General features: G+C 38.9%; 1 protein-coding gene and 2 long non-coding RNA genes across 3 annotated transcripts in view; 2 read left to right on the top strand and 1 right to left on the bottom strand.

Moving 5' to 3' along the window:
* The window catches only part of LOC114667382 (gastrula zinc finger protein XlCGF26.1-like), a 59240-nt gene extending 55008 nt beyond the window's left edge, over positions 1-4232 (bottom strand). The window contains exon 1 of the mRNA XM_051926202.1: positions 4106-4232. The gene's annotated coding sequence lies outside the window, so the exon portion shown is untranslated. The remainder of the gene's footprint in view (positions 1-4105) is intronic.
* Positions 4233-4402: 170 nt separating this feature from the next.
* LOC127527901 (uncharacterized) lies at positions 4403-6824 on the top strand. Its single transcript, XR_007935075.1, has 3 exons — positions 4403-4802; positions 5497-5585; positions 5666-6824. It is a non-coding gene; the product is annotated as an uncharacterized LOC127527901 (long non-coding RNA).
* A 1611-nt stretch (positions 6825-8435) lies between these two features.
* On the top strand, positions 8436-10834 carry LOC127527889 (uncharacterized). Its single transcript, XR_007935063.1, has 3 exons — positions 8436-8836; positions 9511-9841; positions 10322-10834. It is a non-coding gene; the product is annotated as an uncharacterized LOC127527889 (long non-coding RNA).
* The last annotated feature ends 12767 nt before the right edge of the window (positions 10835-23601 follow it).

Genomic DNA, 23601 nt, shown 5'->3' with positions numbered 1-23601 from the left:
CGCGAAATAAGAAAATCCGCAAAGTAGAAACCATATGTTTATATGGTTATTTTTTTATTGTCATGCTTGGGTCACAGATTTGCACAGAAACACAGGAGGTTGTAGAGAGACAGGAACGTTATTCAAACACTGCAAACAAACATTTGTCTCTTTTTCAAAAGTTTAAACTGTGCTCCATGACAAGACAGAGATGATAGTTCTGTCTCACAATTAAAAGAATGCAAACATATCTTCCTCTTCAAAGGAGTGCGTATCAGGAGCACAGAATGTCACATAGATAGAGAAAACAATCTCTAGCAAACAAATCAATAGGGCTGTTTGGCTTTTAAGTATGCGAAGCACCGCGGCACAAAGCTGTTGAAGGCGGCAGCTCACACCCCCTCCGTCAGGAGCAGGCAGAGAGAGAGAGAGAGAGAGAGAGAGAGAGAGTTTGTTTTTCAGTGAAAAATCAATACGTGCCCTTCGAGCTTTTAAGTATGCGAAGCACTGTGCAGCATGTCGTTTCAGGAAGCAGCTACACAAAAGATAGCAACGTGAAGATAATCTTTCAGCATTTTTAGACGAGCGTCCGTATCGTCTAGGTGTGCGAACAGCCCCCCTGCTCACACCCCCTACGTCAGAATCACAGATAGTCAGCGCAAGAGAGAGAGAAAAGTAAGCAATCTAGCTTCTCAGCCATCTGCCAATAGCGTCCCTTGTATGAAATCAACTGGGCAAACCAACTGAGGAAGCATGTACCAGAAATTAAAAGACCCACTGTCCGCAGAAATCCGTGAACCAGCAAAAAATCTGCGATATATATTTAAATATGCTTACATATAAAATCTGCGATGGAGTGAAGCCGCGAAAGGCGAAGCGCGATATAGCGAGGGATCACTGTAAACACTTTCACAAAAGCTTCAAGGCGAATACAACAGTTTCCGTGGCGTAGCGCGCTAAGATTTGCTTCTCAGATCGCAGCAGCTTTGCCATGCCTCACAGACCTGAGTTCGATTCCCCGCTGGGGATAAAGTGTTACTTTTTTTTTCTTTTTAACCTCAAACGGACATAAAATTTATAAATTGGTATGAAATGTCAGTTAATGAGATCGTTACATTTTCATGTGGGATGCTCCTTTTAAAATATTTTTTTAACAATTGAGACTGCAATTAACATGAACAACTGTCCTTATAACTTATTTTTAAGATCCATAACACACAGACAGACAGAGCAGTGCGTAATAGAGAAACAGACAGGCAGAAAAGTCACTAGATATATAAATAAACAGGGAAGGCACATGTACTGAAAGAAAATAAAAATCAACATGTGCGTTGTTTCTGCTGCACTGAATAAGCTCCCCCGCTCTAACATCACCCCTCCCCCCAATCGGACTCTCTAAGTAACATTGCAAGTACAGACGCAAACCAAGTGTAATCAAGAGTCCCCGGTTAGATCCCCACTCACTCCTATATTTGCCGATTTCAGTAGTAAGCTGCTCTTTTTGTTAATATTATACAGTATACACATACACGACCACAAAGTCAATCATCGAACTGAGGCCTAGGGTGTCCTGGTGTCAACTGCACATATGAACACCCTTATGCTTGAACATGGTGTTCGTTATGGACAATCCGTGACGAGCACAGACGTCCAATAACAAAACACCACTCAGGTTCAGATCAGGGGGGCCATTCCTCCCAATCACGCCCTTCCAGGTCTCACTGTCATTGCCCACATGAGCATTGAAGTCTCCCAGCAGAACGAGGGAGTCCCAAGAAGGTGTGCCATCTAGCACCCCCTCCAGGGACTCCAAAAAGGGTGGGTACTCCAAACTGCTGTTCGGCGCATACGCATAAACAACAGTTAGGACCCGTCCCTCCACCTGAAGGCGGATGGAGGCTACCCTCTCATCCATCGGGGTAAACCCCAATGAACAGGCTCCAAGTCGGGGGGGCAATAAGTATGCCCACACCTGCTTGGCGCATCTCAACGGGGGCAACCCCAGAGTGGTAGACAGTCCAGCCCCTCTCAAGGAGATTGGTTCCAGAGTCCACACTGTGCGTCAAGATGAGCCCGACTATATCTAGCTGGAAATTCTCAACCTCGCGCACTAGCTCAGGCTCCTTCCCCTTCAAAGAGGTGACATTCCCCATCCCAAGAGCCAGCTTCTGTAGCCGAGGATCGGACCGCCAAGGTCCTCGCCTTCAGCCACCACCCAACTCACACTGCACCCAACCTCCTTGGCCCCTCCTACAGGTGGTGAGCCCATGGGAAGGGGGACCCACGTTGCCTCTTCGGGCTGTGCCCAGCCGAGCCCCATGGGTGCAAGCCCAGCCACTAGGCGCTCGCCATCGAGCCCCACCTCCAGGCCTGGCTCCAGAGTGGGGCCCCAGTGACCCGCGTCCGGGCGAGGGAAAACGCCGTCCAAAGTTTTTATTCATCATGGTAGGTTTTCTGAAAAGCTCTTTGTCTCGTCCCTCACCTAGGACCAGTTTGCCTTGGGTGACCCTACCAGGGACATAAAGCCTCCGACAACAGAGCTCCTAGGATCATTGGGACACGCACACCCCTCCACCACAATAAGGTGGCGGCTCGAGGAGGTGTACTAAAAATGCTTTGCTGGATTTCATCCTGTGATCTCAAATATAAATCTTAGTATTCCAAATGTTCAGAAGGCTGTCTTAACATGAATTTAAACTAGTAGTACTGTGCGGTGATCGTTGCTGGCGGCTACAGTCATTGCAAGAGGAAGACTAAAAAGGGCTCAACAATTAGCAACTGGTTCGGGATTAATGTTTTACTATAGTTACAATGCATCGTGGAAAATTTTGTTTCTTGATGTAAAAAAAACTGTCTGCATCTTAACATCAACAAAAACAAGAAACGCCTTATTGACTTTTGCAGCAACAAAATGCCTCTCTTTCCTGTCATTATTCAAGGAGTGGATGTAGAAGTGGTCCATATTAATAACAGGTTGGACTGGTCTCAGAACACAGAGGAATTATGAAGGGGAAGAGCAGGCTCTCTCCCTTGGGAAACTGTGTTCGCTTAATATGAGAAGCAACGTCCTTCGCATCTTCTACAACTCTGTGATGGCCAGTGTGATTTTCTACACTGTGGTGTGCTGATCTGGTAATATCACTTTCAAGTGAAGCCCACTGAATCAAGAAGCTAATAAAAAAAGGTTAGGCTCAGTTATGGGACTCATTCTGGACCTCCACATGTCGCAGCAAAGGACAGAATTAAAACGAAACTAAGTGTCATTTGTGAATTTCCCATTGGGATTAATAAAGTATCTATCTATCTATCTATCTATCTATTAAGAACAATGATGTACGTCCTCTTTCTGACACACTAACACTGAGGAATTCAGACAACGAATTCATCAGCAGTGTTAAGTGTGTTAAGAAACGCAACAGGGGCTCCTTTATACCAATGGCAATACGTCTGCATAATGCCTCACTGAAACTGACAGCCAAGTCAGAACATTTCTTTCTTTTTAATTGTCTTGCTTTATAATCATTCTGGTGTGGGTTCAGACCAAAGTATGTGTGTATAGTTTCTTACTTATCTACCTATTTATATATTTATGTATTTACAAAGTTTCTGTATAAAGTCACATCCTTCCCAGTGGACAAATAAAGTTTTATCTAATCAAATCAAGGATCGATCTTAACGATGTTTTTAGCGCTATGATACAATCGGGAAACACATCCCAGTGGAGTAAAGTCCGACACATCACTGTCACCACAAACTCATCAACTTTGCGATCGTCGTTGAAATGTACGTGACAGACCGAATAAAGAAACACAGGCAGAAATCAAAACTGCGTGTGAAGAGTCGTGACCACCCTCGAGATCAAATTTAAAGCAGACAAAACTGACAGAATATACAAAGAGGAATGAAGTATTAAGTAAAAGGGAAGGTGTGTACTGAAGCTTTGAGGCAGATATAGGGATCGATAACGTCAAGTAAGCCGGAGAGAATTACACGCCAGCTCGAGCCAAGTTCAGCGGTGGCCTGACGGTGGCTCCTTTCTGATTCAGGTTGACTGCAGTAACTCTCTGCAGAGCGAATGAAAACTCCCAAATTCATAACGTGGCGTTCTCAAGCCCTGGGCACTTACCTTCAGTCTTTCACGCTGTCGGTGAGAAAATTCTTTTTAAACTCGTTCGCACTCCCGCCTCATTTGCCAGCAGCCTTTTGTCTCATGTATTACCCAGTGTCAGTCGGCAGCATGCATTCAGTTTCCGTCGCCCGGTATGACGTCACATGGAAATCCACGTGACTGGACATAGAATTACTAGACGCCTGTCGCTACCCGATCTGCGTGCCTGTCGCTACCCGATCTGCGTGTCTACCAGATTTGCGCGCGCAGGCGCATAGCTTAACTATTACGACCCTGCACGATCTGCGTTTCTTTTACTTTGCGACAGGAGTCCCCATCCGATTTGTCTCGCGCACGCGCTCTCTGCTTAATTAAAAATCATTTCACGACGCTGTCCGATTTGTTCTGCGCATGTCCAATGTTTTACGACACACGAGAAAAAAAGTTACCACGGGATTTTAATTTCTCGGTCTGCATTAACAAATAGAACTTTCGCCATTCGAGTGAGAAGGAGAAAGAAGAACGCTGTAGAGAATAGGAGCATATTGAATTTTTCTCCTGGCAGAAGAATAATTTTCACTTCTTGAAAAAATGAAGACTTTTCAATTTTACAACGACTTGAAAGAATATCTTTTACGGGAAGAAATTAGCAACAATTTTACGGTCAGAGAGCGAAGTGAAATACGACGTGTGTCCGTGAATTTTATGATTAAAGGTACTGTATGTAATGTTTATTGAATGCTTTTCAATTTTTGAGAATACAGTATATACTGTAATATAATCTAGATATATTTAGGATTATCTGACGTTTTGTTTAATAATTGGAATATTACAAAATTTACCGTTTTAAATAGGCTGGTGATTTCAATGAACGCGCATGAATGTTTTGAAATATGCAAAACTTTTAATAAATTGTGTTATTAAAAAAACTGCTCAGGTGGACTTTCCTGTTTACTGATTTATACTTGATTAATGGATTAGTAGGTTTTCTCTTTTTGGGAATATGAAAATCTGAACTGCCTAGATGTATCTCAGATCAGGTGTCTAAATTTTACAACAGATCAGGTGTCTAAATTTTACAGTTCTTTTAAAGAGAGAAGTAAATTGGTATCCACTAACGAATGTTAAAATGTGTTTTTTCTTATGCAACTCCCCAACATTAGACCACAATATTTTAGTGTGTGTGTGAATCCTCGCAATCCCAGTAACTGTTGTGTTTTTCTCGTTGTATGAGTTTCAATAGAAACAAAACCAGGCTGTTTCATTTGCAAAATAAAGCACACATTCTTAGGGGTATTATGCTTTGTTACTCGGTAATTGGTGTATGCCTTCACTTATAATGTGATGTGGTCAGATTTCAGTTACATGCAAGCAACTTTTGTATTCTGTTCTTTCTTAATTTTGGATAGTCCATCATCCATGCCCTGGCTGCTCAACAGGGTGTATCAGGACAGGAGGCAGAAGACTTATTTCTTGGTGGCCCAGAATACAGTATCAGGTAAAAGTCAAGTCTAGGAATGTTTGAAGTAAGTGTTTAAATATTTCTTGTTTATTATTTTTATATTTTACTTGCCTTAGTGAAGTGGAAGAATTTAACTGAAAGATAGGGCAGCAATTAAAGAAGGAGAGAATGCTGTGATATCTGTTGGAATAGAAGATGATGCTACTGCCCAGTGCTTCCAGAATCCTTCGTTTGAGTCTTGGGTCTGAATCTACTGCGTCATTGCCAAGTATTCTGGGGTAATGGATCTTGTTTTGTTTACATTTTGTTTTTCTCCATATTCCAAGCTCATTTACTTGACCTTAGCTTTAATAAACTGGATGGCTGTCTCCTTCACAATTGATTTTAAAGTACTATACTATTCATTACATAAAAAGCTCTGAACAGTTTAGTCCCTTCCTGTATTTGGTACTGTCTCTCCCCCATCAGTCCTCAGTGTAATCTTTAATCCACAACCACTAATTTGCTTATGAAAGAACTGGTGAAGCAGCTTGCACATGTACACCAAAAATATAGAATGCCGGCTATAAATGAAAAACCTTTCAAATACTTTTAAAACTCAATTTTTAAACTGCACCTCTGCTTAATTCCCATTTCTATCAGTTTATGATTTACTTCTGGTTTATGAATGGAACTGCATACACTGAAAGATTTACACCAGATAATAACCATTGGTTTTTTTGTTTTTTTTTTGCTGTTTTTCTTTTTTTTGTCCAGTGATGCCCTTTGCCATGCACCCTGGTCAAGTCTTGTGCAACTGACTGTGGTGCTGAAGAGAGAAGATTTCTGAAGACCCTCTTGAAATGGAGCTGCAATTGGATTAACACCACAACAGTATGCTCGCTGAGAATGTCCACAGGGGCCTGGGGAGGCTGTGACCTTGTGACCCTGAGACGTTGTTTTGTCAATCATCCTGACCAACTGGACCTTTATGTGTTCTTCAACAGGGCCATCTGATCATCCAGATATAGTTAAGGAGAAGGACCTTTCAATTTTCCTCTTGTGTACTTTTAAATTGTATATATATTTTTTCGTTTTGATAAAGTTATATATATTTGTTAAGCAGTTTAGCAGTTTGGGCTTTATTAGTATTAAAATATGTTAGGAGTTATCTGTGGAATAATTTTAATAATCAAAATAGCAAAACAATGTAACTTTAAATTTTCTGTGCTCTGGGTAAAATATGTTAAAGCTATGTGGTGATTTTTTTTACTTCTTTGGGTTTTTTTGTACATTTGATATGTTTTTTTTAGGTGCATTGTTCTCACATTGTTCACTTTTGTTGTTCTCATAACATTTATTCAATAAAATTTGCATGAAAAGTGTTTCTTTTTTCATTATTCAGTTATTAACTCACATTTAAGACACTATATGGGTGAATAAAAGCCATTTAAATTTGAGTACAAGACGAGCAATAGTATCACAGAAGATGGTGCTGGGGTTGTGCTTTATGTGGGTTAGACATGAAATGAAGATTTCTTTTTCTTCAAAAAGACTTTATGCAATCCACTAGTATCACCGCAACAAAATTTTGTAAACCATGATGCCCTATGACATGTGTATTTCATTAATAATAATATGTAAAGTTATTTTTAAAGAGTTTTTCCAGGGATGAAAAGTGCATCAACAGTTCATTTTTACATATATACACACTTATTTTGACTAACTGCATGAAAGCCTGGTACAACAGCTGCACCAAACCTGCCAAAAAAGCCCTGTAGTGGATCATAAAAACATCACAAGACGTTCAATGGAACTGAACTGCCATCACTTGGTCATTGATACAAGATTCCTTGTGTAAGAAGAGCTGAACACATCATCAAGGAGAACACTCATCTTGGACAGAACTTGTCTGAGCTTCTCCCATCTGGCAGGCATTTCAGATAAATGCAAAGAATTATTATTATTATCAATCTGTATGCTACAAATGGACAAAAAAAAAAACTTTTTTCCAGCTGCAATAAACTTACTGAACTCGTATATCTCCTCAATCTGAAATCGTTTTCATTGATCATGTACAATTAATGTAGTATAGGTAATCTATACTGCTGTGCATTTATGCAATAATAATCCATCCTGGTTACTTTAACATTATATATGGCATCTTGCCAATATTTTGAACATATTTTGTATGATTACTCAGTTTTTAGTTCATTATTTATTTATTGTATTATTATATATCGTAACTATTTGACAGTGGAATTTAAATGCAACGTGAAGTTGACACGAGTAATTTCGTTGCGTTACTCAATGTCAATAAAGTACTTGAATACATCTATTTTTAAAACTGTCATTTATTTTTTATATGTAGACTATAATAACATACAATGGTTAAATACTTTGTACAATGGGAACTGAAAAAAGAAGTGCTATGTAAACTGAACGAAGCGATCTCAGTGATAAACAACGTGTATAACGAGGAGTATGACAAGCTTAATTCAGCCCTGAAAACAGAACGTACAATGAATATTTAATAACATTATCATTATGGTCAACTACTACGGCATTTCAACGAAAATACTGTACTGCCCGTTGTGTATCGACATGCGCAGTTGAGAGCGATCCGTGCCGAAAAGCGAAATGTTTAGTATATATATTTTTTTTATTATTAAGCGCATGCGGAGTGTGTTATTGCATACGTATTGAACGAAAACGTCATCGCTCACTTTACGGTGCTGCCCAATCTGTTTAACGCATGCGTGAACACTTTACGGCATGCTAGGCATTCAATACGCCTGCGCGCGCAAATCTGGTAGGCACGCAGATCGGGTAGCGACAGTGCCTACCAGATTTGCGCGCGCAGGCGCATAGCTTAACTATTACGACCCTGCACGATCTGCGTTTCTTTTACTTTGCGACAGGAGTCCCCATCCGATTTGTCTCGCGCACGCGCTCTCTGCTTAATTAAAATTCATTTCACGACGCTGTCCGATTTGTTCTGCGCATGTCCAATGTTTTACGACACACGAGAAAAAAAGTTACCACGGGATTTTAATTTCTCGGTCTGCATTAACAAATAGAACTTTCGCCATTCGAGTGAGAAGGAGAAAGAAGAACGCTGTAGAGAATAGGAGCATATTGAATTTTTCTCCTGGCAGAAGAATAATTTTCACTTCTTGAAAAAATGAAGACTTTTCAATTTTACAACGACTTGAAAGAATATCTTTTACGGGAAGAATTTAGCAACAATTTAACGGTCAGAGAGCGAAGTGAAATACGACGTGTGTCCGTGAATTTTATGATTAAAGGTACTGTATGTAATGTTTATTGAATGCTTTTCAATTTTTGAGAATACAATATATACTGTAATATAATCTAGATATATTTAGGATTATCTGACGTTTTGTTTAATAATTGGAATATTACAAAATTTACCGTTTTAAATAGGCTGGTGATTTCAATGAACGCGCATGAATGTTTTGAAATATGCAAAACTTTTAATAAATTGTGTTATTAAAAAAACTGCTCAGGTGGACTTTCCTGTTTACTGATTTATACTTGATTAAATGGATTAGTAGGTTTTCTCTGTTTGGGAATATGAAAATCTGAACTGCCTAGATGTATCTCAGATCAGGTGTCTAAATTTTACAATTCTTTTAAAGAGAGAAGTAAATTGGTATCCACTAACGAATGTTAAAATGTGTTTTTTCTTATGCAAGTCCCCAACATTAGAGTACAATATTTTAGTCTGTGTGTGAATCCTCGCAATCCCAGTAACTGTTGTGTTTTTCTCATTGTATGAGTTTCAATAGAAACAAAACCAGGCTGTTTCATTTGCAAAATAAAGCACACATTCTTAGGGGTATTATGCTTTGTTACTCGGTAATTGGTGTATGTATGCCTTCACTTATAATGTGATGTGGTCAGATTTCAGTTACATGCAAGCAACTTTTGTATTCTGTTCTTTCTTAATTTTGGATAGTCCATCATCCATGCCCTGGCTGCTCAACAGGGTGTATCAGGACAGGAGGCAGAAGACTTATTTCTTGGTGGCCCAGAATACAGTATCAGGTAAAAGTCAAGTCTATGAATGTTTGAAGTAAGTGTTTAAATATTTCTTGTTTATTATTTTTATATTTTACTTGCCTTAGTGAAGTGGAAGAATTTAACTGAAAGATAGGGCAGCAATTAAAGAAGGAGGGAATGCTGTGATATCTGTTGGAATAGAAGATGATGCTACTGCCCAGTGCTTCCAGAATCCTTCATTTGAGTCGTGGGTCTGAATCTACTGCGTCACTGCCAAGTATTCTGGGGTAATGGATCTTGTTTTGTTTACATTTTGTTTTTCTCCATATTCCAAGCTCATTTACTTGACCTTAGCTTTAATAAACTGGATGGCTGTCTCCTTCACAATTGATTTTAAAGTACTATACTATTCATTACATAAAAAGCTCTGAACAGTTTAGTCCCTTCCTGTATTTGGTACTGTCTCTCCCCCATCAGTCCTCAGTGTAATCTTTAATCCACAACCACTACTTTGCTTATGAAAGAACTGGTGAAGCAGCTTGTACATGTACACCAAAAATATAGAATGCCGGCTATAAATGAAAAACCTTTCAAATACTTTTAAAACTCAATTTTTAAACTGCACCTCTGCTTAATTCCCATTTCTATCAGTTTATGATTTACTTCTGGTTTATGAATGGAACTGCATACACTGAAAGATTTACACCAGATAATAACCATTGGTTTTTTTTGTTTTTTTTTTTGCTGTTTTTCTTTTTTTTGTCCAGTGATGCCCTTTGCCATGCACCCTGGTCAAGTCTTGTGCAACTGACTGTGGTGCTGAAGAGAGAAGATTTCTGAAGACCCTCTTGAAATGGAGCTGCAATTGGATTAACACCACAACAGTATGCTCGCTGAGAATGTCCACAGGGGCCTGGGGAGGCTGTGACCTTGTGACCCTGAGACGTTGTTTTGTCAATCATCCTGACCAACTGGACCTTCTTGTGTTCTTCAACAGGGCCATCTGATCATCCAGATATAGTTAAGGAGAAGGACCTTTCAATTTTCCTCTTGTGTACTTTTAAATTGTATATATATTTTTTCGTTTTGATAAAGTTATATATATTTGTTAAGCAGTTTAGCAGTTTGGGCTTTATTAGTATTAAAATATGTTAGAAGTTATCTGTGGAATAATTTTAATAATCAAAATAGCAAAACAATGTAACTTTAAATTTTCTGTGCTCTGGGTAAAATATGTTAAAGCTATGTGGTGATTTTTTTTTACTTCTTTGGGTTTTTTTGTACATTTGACAAATGTTTTTTTTAGGTGCATTGTTCTCACGTTGTTCACTTTTGTTGTTCTCATAACATTTATTCAATAAAATTTGCATGAAAAGTGTTTCCTTTTTCATTATTCAGTTATTAACTCACATTTAAGACACTATATGGGTGAATAAAAGCCATTTAAATTTGAGTACAAGACGAGCAATAGTATCACAGAAGATGGTGCTGGGGTTGTGCTTTATGTGGGTTAGACATGAAATGAAGATTTCTTTTTCTTCAAAAAGACTTTATGCAATCCACTAGTATCACCGCAACAAAATTTTGTAAACCATGATGCCCTATGACATGTGTATTTCATTAATAATAATATGTAAAGTTATTTTTAAAGAGTTTTTCCAGGGATGAAAAGTGCATCAACAGTTCATTTTTACATATATACACACTTATTTTGACTAACTGCATGAAAGCCTGGTACAACAGCTGCACCAAACCTGCCAAAAAAGCCCTGTAGTGGATCATAAAAACATCACAAGACGTTCAATGGAACTGAACTGCCATCACTTGGTCATTGATACAAGATTCCCTGTGTAAGAAGAGCTGAACACATCATCAAGGAGAACACTCATCTTGGACAGAACTTGTCTGAGCTTCTCCCATCTGGCAGGCATTTCAGATATATAAATGCAAAGAATTATTATTATTATCAATCTGTATGCTACAAATGGACAAAAAAAAAAAACTTTTTTCCAGCTGCAATAAACTTACTGAACTCGTATATCTCCTCAATCTGAAATCGTTTTCATTGATCATGTACAATTAATGTAGTATAGGTAATCTATACTGCTGTGCATTTATGCAATAATAATCCATCCTGGTTACTTTAACATTATATATGGCATCTTGCCAATATTTTGAACATATTTTGTATGATTACTCCGTTTTTAGTTCATTATTTATTTATTGTATTATATATCTGAACTATTTGACAGTGGAATTTTAATGCAACGTGAAGTTGACACGAGTAATTTCGTTGCGTTACTCAATGTCAATAAAGTACTTGAATACATCTATTTTTGAAACTGTTATTTATTTTTTATATGTAGACTATAATAACAAATACAATGGTTAAATACTTCTTTGTACAATGGGAACTGAAAAAAGAAGTGCTATGTAAACTAAACGAAGCGATCTCAGTGATAAACAACGTGTATAACGAGGAGTATGACAAGCTTAATTCAGCCCTGAAAACAGAACGTACAATGAATATTTAATAATAATATCATTATGGTCAACTACTACGGCATTTCAACGAAAATACTGTACTGCCCGTTGTGTATCGACATGCGCAGTTGAGAGCGATCCGTGCTGCAAAGCGAAATGTTTGGTATATATTTTTTTTATTATTAAGCGCATGCGGAGTGTGTTATTGCATACGTATTGAACAAAAACGTCATCGCTCACTTTACGGTGCTGCCCAATCTGTTTAACGCATGCGTGAACACTTTTACGGCATGCTAGGCTTTCAATACGCCTGCGCGCGCAAATCTGGTAGGCACGCAGATCGGGTAGCGACAACCAGCAATGCCACAGCAATATGGCGGTAACGTTAATGTACGATGCAGTACGTCAACGTCGCCGCCATATTGCGAGTGGCATTGCTGTGGAGTGAAGTAATGGATAAAGATGCCACACGCATGTGCTTCTTGCGATTGTACAAACCGCTGTACGCTCCAAACCAGATCACAGGGATTACATTTCATAGGTAAAGCTGAACAATTGTTCTGGTTATATTTGGCCATTAGAAAATCCCGTTTTATAATCTTAACTTTAGCTACGCCAGGCTAAGCTAGCAAAGCTATTCATTTATGTGCTCAAGTGAGCCTCCAAACAACGTTTGGGCTAAACGTATTTAGTCACTAACTATGTAGATTGTTGTTAGCTGTTAACATTTCTCAAACTTTGAAAGTTTCCCAAAGAAATCCACCTCAGGAAGCAGTTGGGAGGTAGCCCTTAGATGGGATTTTGAGAAAGCTGTCCTGTGATGTGTGCCATGCTAGTTTGGTAACAGATGCATCACATGATCACAGCTACCACTTACTCACATTACAAAAACAAAGGAGGTTTGATGATTCCTTCTGAGGGTACAGTCAAGGTGGTCAAAGTAGCTGAGCGTGTTATCCGACAGTCGACATTAGGACAAGCTGTCAGTATATCTTTGATCAATCAGTTTGTTCGGGCTGAGATTGGTTCAGATGATGTGTTTTTTCTCAAGGAGCACATTGAGGAAACACAGTTTGAAATTGACAACCATCATTTTATGCTCATGTCTTTAGTTGTGTCTGTCTTCCACAAACTAAGGCTGCACCATATTGCCAGACTGAATACTATCAAATTACAGAGTGGCAACACACAGAAAAAGCTATGTAAGACAGTTCTGTTTCAAGGATTTTAGATCCTATCCTGTATATATTTAAGTAACCACATTGTGTGTGTGTGTGTGAGAGAGAGAGATTGAGAGAGGAATGAGTGAAATGTTTTCAGAAATTATTAAGCCAATTTGTATACAATAAAATTGTTTATTTTTGTCACTGAGTGTATCATTTCACTGTTAAAAGAAAGACAAACAAGGATAACTGGCAGTATCCATCCATCCATTTTCCAACCCGCTGAATCCGAACACAGAGTCACGGGGGTCTGCTGGAGCCAATCCCAGCCAACACAGGGCACGAGGCAGGGAACCAATCCTGCAAAATTCACAATTGGTATGCCAGTTTGAAAAGATAAGTTTTGAGGGCAGTTTTAAAATGTGTTATTGAATCGAGCTGATGTACATGAGAGGGAAGAGAATTCCACGGTTGAGGAGCACTAGAGAGACACTCGAGCTCCCAGAGAACTGAGTTTGATGTGCGGTACAGAAAGTCGAGCTGCAGATGAGGATCTGAGTGAGCGAGAGGAGTGTAAGTCTGGAGGAGTTCAGTGAGGTTGTGGAGAGCTTTAAATGTTAAGAGCGGTATTGTGTATTGCATTCTGTAGATAACAGGGAGCCAGTGAAGTTGAGAGAGAATCGGTGTAATATGTTCAGTGGATTTAGAACGGCAGGTTATTATCCTGGCAGCAGAATTTTGAAGAAGTTGTAAGCGATGGATAAGTTTTTGTGGGATGTCAGATAGAATAGCATTACAGTAATCTATACGTGAGGTGACTGTGGCATTAATCAATACTTCAGTACTGTGTTGCGTAAGAACAGGACAAAGTCTAGAAATGTTTCAGAGATGGAAGAAGGCAGTCCGAGAAATATTACTTATATGGGAGGAATTATTTAATAACAATAATTATTATTATTTAATAATTGCCATTATTAGTGTATAAAAGGATATAAATAATTGCATTTAAATGATTCGCCAAAATCTGTTGTATGCAAATGATGCTGTTTTAAATGTTATTGTTTTTTCATCAGAAAACCTGGTTTCCACATTTACCTGTATTAGTTTAAATGGCACTTTTGCCACTCGCAATACGGCGTACGTGCTGACGTATCATGTCGACTGGGCAACGCAGTGAATCTCTCTTTCTCTCTCACACACACACAATGTTGTTACTTAAATATGTACAGGATAGGATCTAAAATCCATGAAACAGAACTGTCTTACGTAGCTTTTTCCGTGTGTTGCCACTGTGTAATTTGAGAGTATTCAGTCTGGCAATATGGTGCAACCTTAGTTTGTGGAAGACAGACACAACTAAAGACATGAGCATAAAATGATGGTTGTCAATTTCAAACTGTGTTTCCTCAATGTGCTCCTTGAGAAAAAACACATCATCTGAACCAATCTCAGCCCGAACAAACTGATGGATCAAAGATCCACTGACAGCTTGCTCTGATGTCGACTGTCAGATAACACGCTCAGGTACTTTGACCACTTTGACTGTACCCTCAGAAGGAATCAGCAAACCTCACTTTGTTTTTAAATGTGAGCAAGTGGTAGCTTTGATCATATGATGCCGGTACAGCATCTGTTACCAAACTAGCACAGCACACATCACAGGACAGCTTTCTCAAAATCCCATCTAAGGGCTACCTGCCACTGCTTCCTGAGGTGGATTTCTTTGGGAAACTTTCAAAGTTTGAGAAATGTTAACAGCTAACAACACTCTACATAGTTAGTGACTAAATACGTTTAGCCAAAACGTTGTTTGGAGGCTCACTTGAGCACATAAATGCATAGCTTTGCTAGCTTAGCCTGGCGTAGCTAAAGTTAAGATTATAAAATGGGATTTTCTAATGGCCAAATATAACCAAAACAATTGTTCAGCTTTACCTATGAAATGTAATCCCTGTGATCTGGTTTGGAGCGTACAGCGGTTTGTAAAATCCCAAGCAGCACATTATTCATTACTTCACTGCACAGCAGTGCCACTCGCAATATGGCAGCTACGTTGACGTACGATGCAGTTGGTCATGAGGCGTCTAGTAATTCTATGTCTATGGTTACTGCACTCCACCTGAATCAGAAATGAGCAGATCACCCGTGTCCATCAGGCCACCGTCAAACTTGGCTCGAGCTGGCATGTCATTCTCTCCGGCTTACTTGACATTATCAAGTCCTATTTCTGCCTCAAAGCTTCAGTTCACATCTTCGCTTTCACTTAATATTCATTCCTCTTTGTATATTCTGTCAGTTGTGTCCTCTTTAAATTTGATCTCGAGGGGGTGACGACTCCGCACACAAGCAAGCACAGCTATGGTTTCTGCCTGTTTTTCTCTTTATTCAGTCTATCGCTTACATTTCAACGACGATTGCAAAGTTGATAAGTTTGCGGTGACAGTGATGTGTCGGACTTTACTCCACTGGGATGTGTTTCTGGATAGTATCATAACGCTAAAAACAACGTAAAATTCTTTTTAAGATCGATTGTTGATTTACTTAGATAAAACTTTTTTGTCCCCTGATAAGAATGTGGCTTTTTACAGAATCAGTTTAAATATATAGATATGTAGATAAGTAAGTAAATATACACAAATACTTTGGTCCAAACCCACACCGGAATGATTATAAAGCAAGACAATTAAAAAGAAATAACAGTTCTGACTTGGCTGTCAAAGTTACAGTGAGGCATTATGCAGACATATTGCTGTTGGTATGAAGGAGCCCCACAGCATTTCTTTACACACTTAACACTGATGAAGAATTCGCTGTCTTGAAGTCCTCAGCCTTGGTGTGTAAGATAGGATATGCAACTTTGTTGTAATGACACTCAATTTCATATTAATGAAAGGATTTAATGTGCTACTTTAGTTATGATGGGATTTGAGAAACTAGTAAATTAAGTGATTTAAAGACGAAGTTTATGATGTTCTACTTTAATGACAAAATAAACTACGTGATTAAAGTGGAAATTTCGCGATTAAAGTTGACACTTCGAGCTTTTCTCCCACTGTGTGCCTATTTTTTCTTTTCTCTGTACCCCAATAAGCTTTCATATGACACTCAGACAGTGGGCTACGACTCGCCTTTTCATGGTGACTTTGATATGTGATAACTTGTTTTTTATTTCGGGCACTGTGCGACTTTGTGAACTTGAGCTTTTGAGTTTCTCCGACACTCTATGTCACTCGATAAACTTCCTTTTGTTGTTTATACCACTGTTAAAACCACCAAATAATACGTTTTCCTTACCTCCACTTGGTATTCACTGAAATTCTTCTCTTTTCCCCTTGTGCTTTTGTCATTGCTTTTTCACAGAACGCTGAGCTTAAGAGCTATTTATATTGATTTGCATATTCAAAGAGGCATAATTCTGGGAGGAGTCAGGGCGGGACAGCAGGCATGTGCACGTGCATTACTTTTCACGCTGACTGGGATTTAAGTAGCGGAAGAACGTGGAAGTTGGCGATCACACAGATTTATGAATCTGGATTTCGTTGTGTGTACACACATTTCTGCATTTGTCCGTACGCCATGTTTTAGTGTGAATACTATGCACGACGTTATGCATGAGGCCCCCAGGTGCTATTTCAAAGTAAAGGTACAAGAAAAAAAATGGTCAACCCTATGGAATTCCCTGGATTTCTTCATATACTTCTCCTAATAATGAGGTCTAATCATCAGCTACATTCCAAAAGCAGACAAACACAGTTTTCTTGAAATGATAACACACAAGCAATCGGCCTTCATCTGGTCGGTTCAGAGCACATCTTTTAAACATTCACAGTCCTGTATGTGACCCCCTGACTTTACTAACTTGTTGTCCATCCTTTAGCTTCAATGATCTCCACTAAACGTTTCCTGTAGCTGTTTGCTCAGCTGTGAATTTTAGTCTGTCCCTCCTTTACAAACTTTTTCAGTGCCTTCTTATCTCTGGCTTTCTTTTCCTGCTCAGCTGTCTTCAGATCCTCCATAACATCTCCATTTCTGGGCCATTTCGGAACAGTTTTCTTCTGTTTACGCCTTTTAGTTGTTGTTCTCTCCATGTGTTTCAGCTCATTGTCTTGTTTCATCACACAACTTTATTTAATTTTCTGCTACCCTGACATTCTCCTGTCAGATTTCTTGATAATATTTTGTATTCTGTGTTCTCTTGATGGCAGCAACCTGTCCCAGGCTTGAAGAAGCAATGTAGCCCCTAACCATGATGCTCCTTCCACCATGACCGTGGTATTGCATGTTTATGCCAAGGTGTTCTCATTTATCCACAGAGCATTTGCTGTGGAACATCAAGATGGTGTTTAGCAAGCTTGAGATGTGAAGTGATGTTTGTTTAGCAAAGAGGATTTTCTTCTGGTTTCTCCTTCCATGAACACCATCCATTATCCAACCCACTACTGTATATCCTAACTACAGGATCACAGAGGTCTGCTGGAGCCAATTCCAGCCAACACAGGGCGCAAGGCAGGAAACAAACCCCGGGCAGGGCGCTAGCCCACCGCAGTCCATGAACATCATTCTTGTGTTTTCCTTTTAACAGCTGCATGAATAGAGTTCAACAGATTTCTGCAGGTCCTTTGTTTTTCCTCTCAGGGTCAGTTTTCACCTCTGCACTCTTGCAGTGATCTTTGCAGTAGTGAATTTCCCCCATTTGTAGACTGCTTGTCTTCTTTATATATTGATGGGCTTTCAGGCATTAATGTATCTCTCCAACTCTTCTAAGGCTCTCTAACATCTCATGAACAGATCCATTTTAAGATGAACCATCTGGCAGTACCTAAACCTTTGCTGCGTTTCATTTACCTCGGATGTTGGAGCAGGGATTGACATCACACCTGAGTCGATCGCATTCCAGAAAAAGAATCAGACATGTCCAGGTAAACTTTTGTTGTGGTTACGCAGAATAAATAGCAGTCGGTAGCAATGTACAACATAATATTTTGAGTATCCAAACACTGTAGCAACATGAAGTTGGACAGGATTTTGGGTACAACTAATTTAATAAAGCACAAGTATTCTGTTTATTAGCAGTTCTGTCTAATACTACAGCTTTCACTAAAGTTTGCAATGTACATCACCATTTTAAATTGACATCATAATCTGAAGTCGGACAAACTCAGATTTGATAGTCCAGCCCTGAGTTTGCGAGTTTGAAATTGGACGTTAGGTGGCATTCTGATTGAAAATTACGACTAGGAACTCAGATATTCTGATTTCTCATTTCAAATGAAACAAAGCAGTTGTGTTTGTGTTTTGTTTTTGTTTTTTTCAGGCTGGGCATCTCCAAGCCGCCCCTTCAGCCTCGATACCCGATTACAGTGGTGTTCTGGAGAGATCATAAGCATTAAAGGTCACATGTGAACAGCATTGACAGTCCAACTGTTTTTGTGTTATGACTTTTAAGTTGATTGTGTTTGTCTGTTATTATGATGCAGCTGAAGATCTGACCACATTTTAGATAACAAAATTCTTTCATTTGGCCTCTTTTTAATGTGTACAAATGAATCTGTACATTTAATTTCGTGTTAAATGATTATTTTCTGCTTCTTATTTTTTTCAAACATGAAAAGAATGAGATAAAGGGATGCAGTTGCCATATTCATGCATTTAAACAGCAATTTTATGGAACTATTACAGCTATAGATAAATCTAATCTGAAAGGATAGTGTGTTATTTTTCCAATTTATTTACAGTGGTGTGAAAAACTATTTGCCCCCTTCCTGATTTCTTATTCTTTTGCATGTTTGTCACACAAAATGTTTCTGATCATCAAACACATTTAACCATTAGTCAAATATAACACAAGTAAACACAAAATGCAGTTTGTAAATGGTGGTTTTTATTATTTAGGGAGAAAAAAAAATCCAAACCTACATGGCCCTGTGTGAAAAAGTAATTGCCCCCTGAACCTAATAACTGGTTGGGCCACCCTTAGCAGCAATAACTGCAATCAAGCGTTTGCGATAACTTGCAATGAGTCTTTTACAGCGCTCTGGAGGAATTTTGGCCCACTCATCTTTGCAAAATTGTTGTAATTCAGCTTTATTTGAGGGTTTTCTAGCATGAACCGCCTTTTTAAGGTCATGCCATAGCATCTCAATTGGATTCAGGTCAGGACTTTGACTAGGCCACTCCAAAGTCTTCATTTTGTTTTTCTTCAGCCATTCAGAGGTGGATTTGCTGGTGTGTTTTGGGTCATTGTCCTGTTGCAGCACCCAAGATCGCTTCAGCTTGAGTTGACGAACAGATGGCCGGACATTCTCCTTCAGGATTTTTTGGTAGACAGTAGAATTCATGGTTCCATCTATCACAGCAAGCCTTCCAGGTCCTGAAGCAGCAAAACAACCCCAGACCATCACACTACCACCACCATATTTTACTGTTGGTATGATGTTCTTTTTCTGAAATGCTGTGTTCCTTTTACACCAGATGTAACGGGACATTTGCCTTCCAAAAAGTTCAACTTTTGTCTCATCAGTCCACAAGGTATTTTCCCAAAAGTCTTGGCAATCATTGAGATGTTTCTTAGCAAAATTGAGACAAGCCCTAATGTTCTTTTTGCTTAACAGTGGTTTGCGTCTTGGACATCTGCCATGCAGGCCGTTTTTGCCCAGTCTCTTTCTTATGGTGGAGTCGTGAACACTGACCTTAATTGAGGCAAGTGAGGCCTGCAGTTCTTTAGACGTTGTCCTGGGGTCTTTTGTGACCTCTCGGATGAGTCGTCTCTGCGCTCTTGGGGTAATTTTGGTCGGCCGGCCACTCCTGGGAAGGTTCACCACTGTTCCATGTTTTTGCCATTTGTGGATAATGGCTCTCACTGTGGTTCGCTGGAGTCCCAAAGCTTTAGAAATGGCTTTATAACCTTTACCAGACTGATAGATCTCAATTACTTCTGTTCTCATTTGTTCCTGAATTTCTTTGGATCTTGGCATGATGTCTAGCTTTTGAGGTGCTTTTGGTCTACTTCTCTGTGTCAGGCAGCTCCTATTTAAGTGATTTATTGATTGAAACAGGTGTGGCAGTAATCAGGCCTGGGGGTGGCTATGGAAATTGAACTCAGGTGTGATACACCACAGTTAGGTTATTTTTTAACAAGGGGGCAATTACTTTTTCACACAGGGCCATGTAGGTTTGGATTTTTTTTCTCCCTAAATAATAAAAACCATCATTTAAAAACTGCATTTTGTGTTTACTTGTGTTATATTTGACTAATGGTTAAATGTGTTTGATGATCAGAAACATTTTGTGTGACAAACATGCAAAAGAATAAGAAATCAGGAAGGGGGCAAATAGTTTTTCACACCACTGTATACTGTGTTATTTTTCTAATATATTTATAGTGTGTTATTTTACTAAAATATAATCTTAAAGGACAGTGTGTTATTTTTTTCCAAGTCAAATTTATTTCTTCACAATCTTGGTGTATAAGTACTTGCCATATTAATGTTCTAAAGTAAAGCTTTTTTTTAAAAATTGTACAAATTCCTTGACTGTTCTTGCAGGTTTCAATGGGATTGTTGGATACACAACAACAACAACAACATTTATTTATATAGCACATTTTCATACAAAAAGTAGCTCAAAGTGCTTTACATAATGAAGAAAAGAAAAATAAAAGACAAAGTAAGAAAATTAAAATAAGGCAACATTAGTTAACATAGAAAAGGAGTAAGCTCCGATGGCCAGGGTGGACAGAAAAAACAAAAAAAAACTCCAGACGGCTGGAGAAAAAAATAAAATCTGTAGGGGTTCCAGGCCACGAGACCACTCAGTCCCCTCTGGGCATTCTACCTAACATAAATGAAATAGTCCTCTTTGTAGTTAGGGTTCTCATGGAGTCACTTGATGCTGATGGTCATACAGACTTCTGGCTTTTAATCCATCCATCATTTTTTGGAACATCATGGTACTTAGAGTAGATGGTGGTGACGCACGCCACCACCAAAAGGACACCGGAAAAGGAAACAGAAGAGAGAGTAGGGGTTAGTACAGATTTTAGACCCACCATGAACGGTTATTATAATGAATTGGATATACAGAGTATCAGCATTAAATTACAGTGAAGTTATGAGAAGGCCATGTTAAAGTAATGTGTTTTCAGCAGTTTTTTAAAGTGCTCCACTGTATTAGCCTGGCAAATTCCTACTGGCAGGCTATTCCAGATTTTAGGTGCATAACAGCAGAAGGCCGCCTCACCACTTCTTTTAAGTTTTGCTCTTGGAATTCTAAGGAGACACTCATTTGAGGATCTGAGGTTACGATTTGGAATATAAGACGTCAGACATTCCGATATATAAGATGGGGCGAGATTATTTAAGGCTTTATAAACCATAAGCAAAATTTTAAAGTCAATTCTGAATGACACAGGTAACCAGTGTAGTGACATCAAAACTGGAGAGATGTGCTCGGATTTTCTTTTCCTAGTTAAGATTCTAGCAGCTGCATTCTGCACTAGTTGCAAACGATTTGTGTCTTTTTTGGGTAGTCCTGAGAGGAGTGCGTTACAGTAATCTAGTCGACTGAAAACAAATACATGAACTAATTTCTCAGTATCTTTCAATGATAGAAGAGGTCTAACTTTTGCTTTGTTTCTTAAGTGAAAAAATGCTGTCCTAGTGAATGCTGTCCATTATGAATGAAAAAGCATTTAAACTTAGCTAATACATTTACTTTGAAGCAGAAAGGTCTCCATTTTGAAAAATATGCCTTCTGGGTGTATGAGGCATTCTTGTGGTAATGAGAGGAAACTAGAAATAATCATTATATCACGGGTCCTTGGAATTATTTATCTTGAAGACTACATTTCCTGTTCATTTGTGTGTTCAGAGGTTCCATCGTGGGTATCACTGCATGATCGTCACTGCAATTGCTGCACAATGAATTTCAGGAAAGTTAGTAGCCACATTAGAGAATTGGCTTATGAGACTGCGCACACTGCAAGACAGCTGACTGAAGTTTCTGAGAGGAAAGAAATTCTTCTGATCTTGTGACAGCCCAGTTGTAAGGTGTAATTGGGCATCACAACCCCGCTCATACTTCACGGGAAATGACGGCCAGTAAAGCTGAAATTTAGGCTGACTCAGAAAAAGTCAGTCACCGACTGAATATCCGGCTCAATACTGTGCCAAAATCACACAGTGTATGCCCAGCTTAAGGCTGAGCCCTGACACCCTGCGAAGAAAACTCATTTCCAAAGCTTTGGTTCTCAATCTAGTCCATTTGGTCACTACCTTAAACTAGTGGCCATAGGTGAGGTCAGGAAACTGGATGGGCCAAATTTAGAATGTTTACATTTTGACTCGGCTCTCTCTTCACCATGACTGACCAGTACAACATCAGCGTAACTTCTCCCTTCTGTTCTTACTCGTAAACAAGATCCTGAGACACATAAAGACCTGCACTTAAGGCAGATCCTCATCTCCAACCCAGGGACAGGGAAGTGTCGGCATGAATGTTACCAATTTACAGCCAAGAGCTTAATATACCTGATCAACATTTTAAACCTTGACGTTTTCAGTCGTACTGATTTGCTTTAAAGTGACATCCATTTAAATTGTAGATATTTCCTGTTTTTTATATAAAAGGCAGTTTCCTTCACAATATTAGAAATGCTACAAGTATCGGCAAATTGATCGCAGAAGTATCTCTTAGCACTGAAGTTCCGTCCACACGCACACACAAGCTGTCTTTCAGTCACAGAACTAAATAACCAGCATCAATAAGAAATTCTGCACAGGTAGGACAATTGAATTTAAACAACTGGGACATTTCTGATCAATAATAACTAATAATAGACTCACTAGTGGAACAAGCTGCCCACCTTCATTCTGTCTGCTGAATCCTCTTAGTTTTCAAAGAAATGACTCTGAAAATCAAAAATATGAAGTTTCAAATTGAGGTTTTGTAATGGAACAAGACAACTATATGACACTGACCCCTGCATTGCATTTAGAGTTCATTTGGCTGATGAGGTTTAAGAATGAAGTGTTAAGTGTGTACAGTATATCAATAAATACAGGAAGTGCAATTAATAATAATAATATGTCATTACATTTATATAGCGCTTTTCTCAGTTTATCATTGTGTCTGTTCTTAAAATTATGTGAGGTGTCTCGCACATAATTACAAATGATGGGGCCAAATAGTCAGGGTCTCACATTTGAACAGGATGATTTACCATTTAAACAGTTGATCCTGTGTCGTCTGTGACAGATTTGTACATGAACGTAATTAACCTTTGTTTTCATTTCATGTAATTGCCGGTCAGACCATTTTGCACAATGTGACAATTTACCTCGCAAAGTGTACATGAATTTCACTGATTAGCTGTTTTACACATTCATTCTTTCAGTGATATT

The sequence above is a fragment of the Erpetoichthys calabaricus genome, chromosome 1, assembly GCF_900747795.2.
Source record: "Erpetoichthys calabaricus chromosome 1, fErpCal1.3, whole genome shotgun sequence".
NCBI lineage: Eukaryota > Metazoa > Chordata > Cladistia > Polypteriformes > Polypteridae > Erpetoichthys > Erpetoichthys calabaricus.
This window is presented reverse-complemented; position numbering and strand designations above follow the sequence as displayed.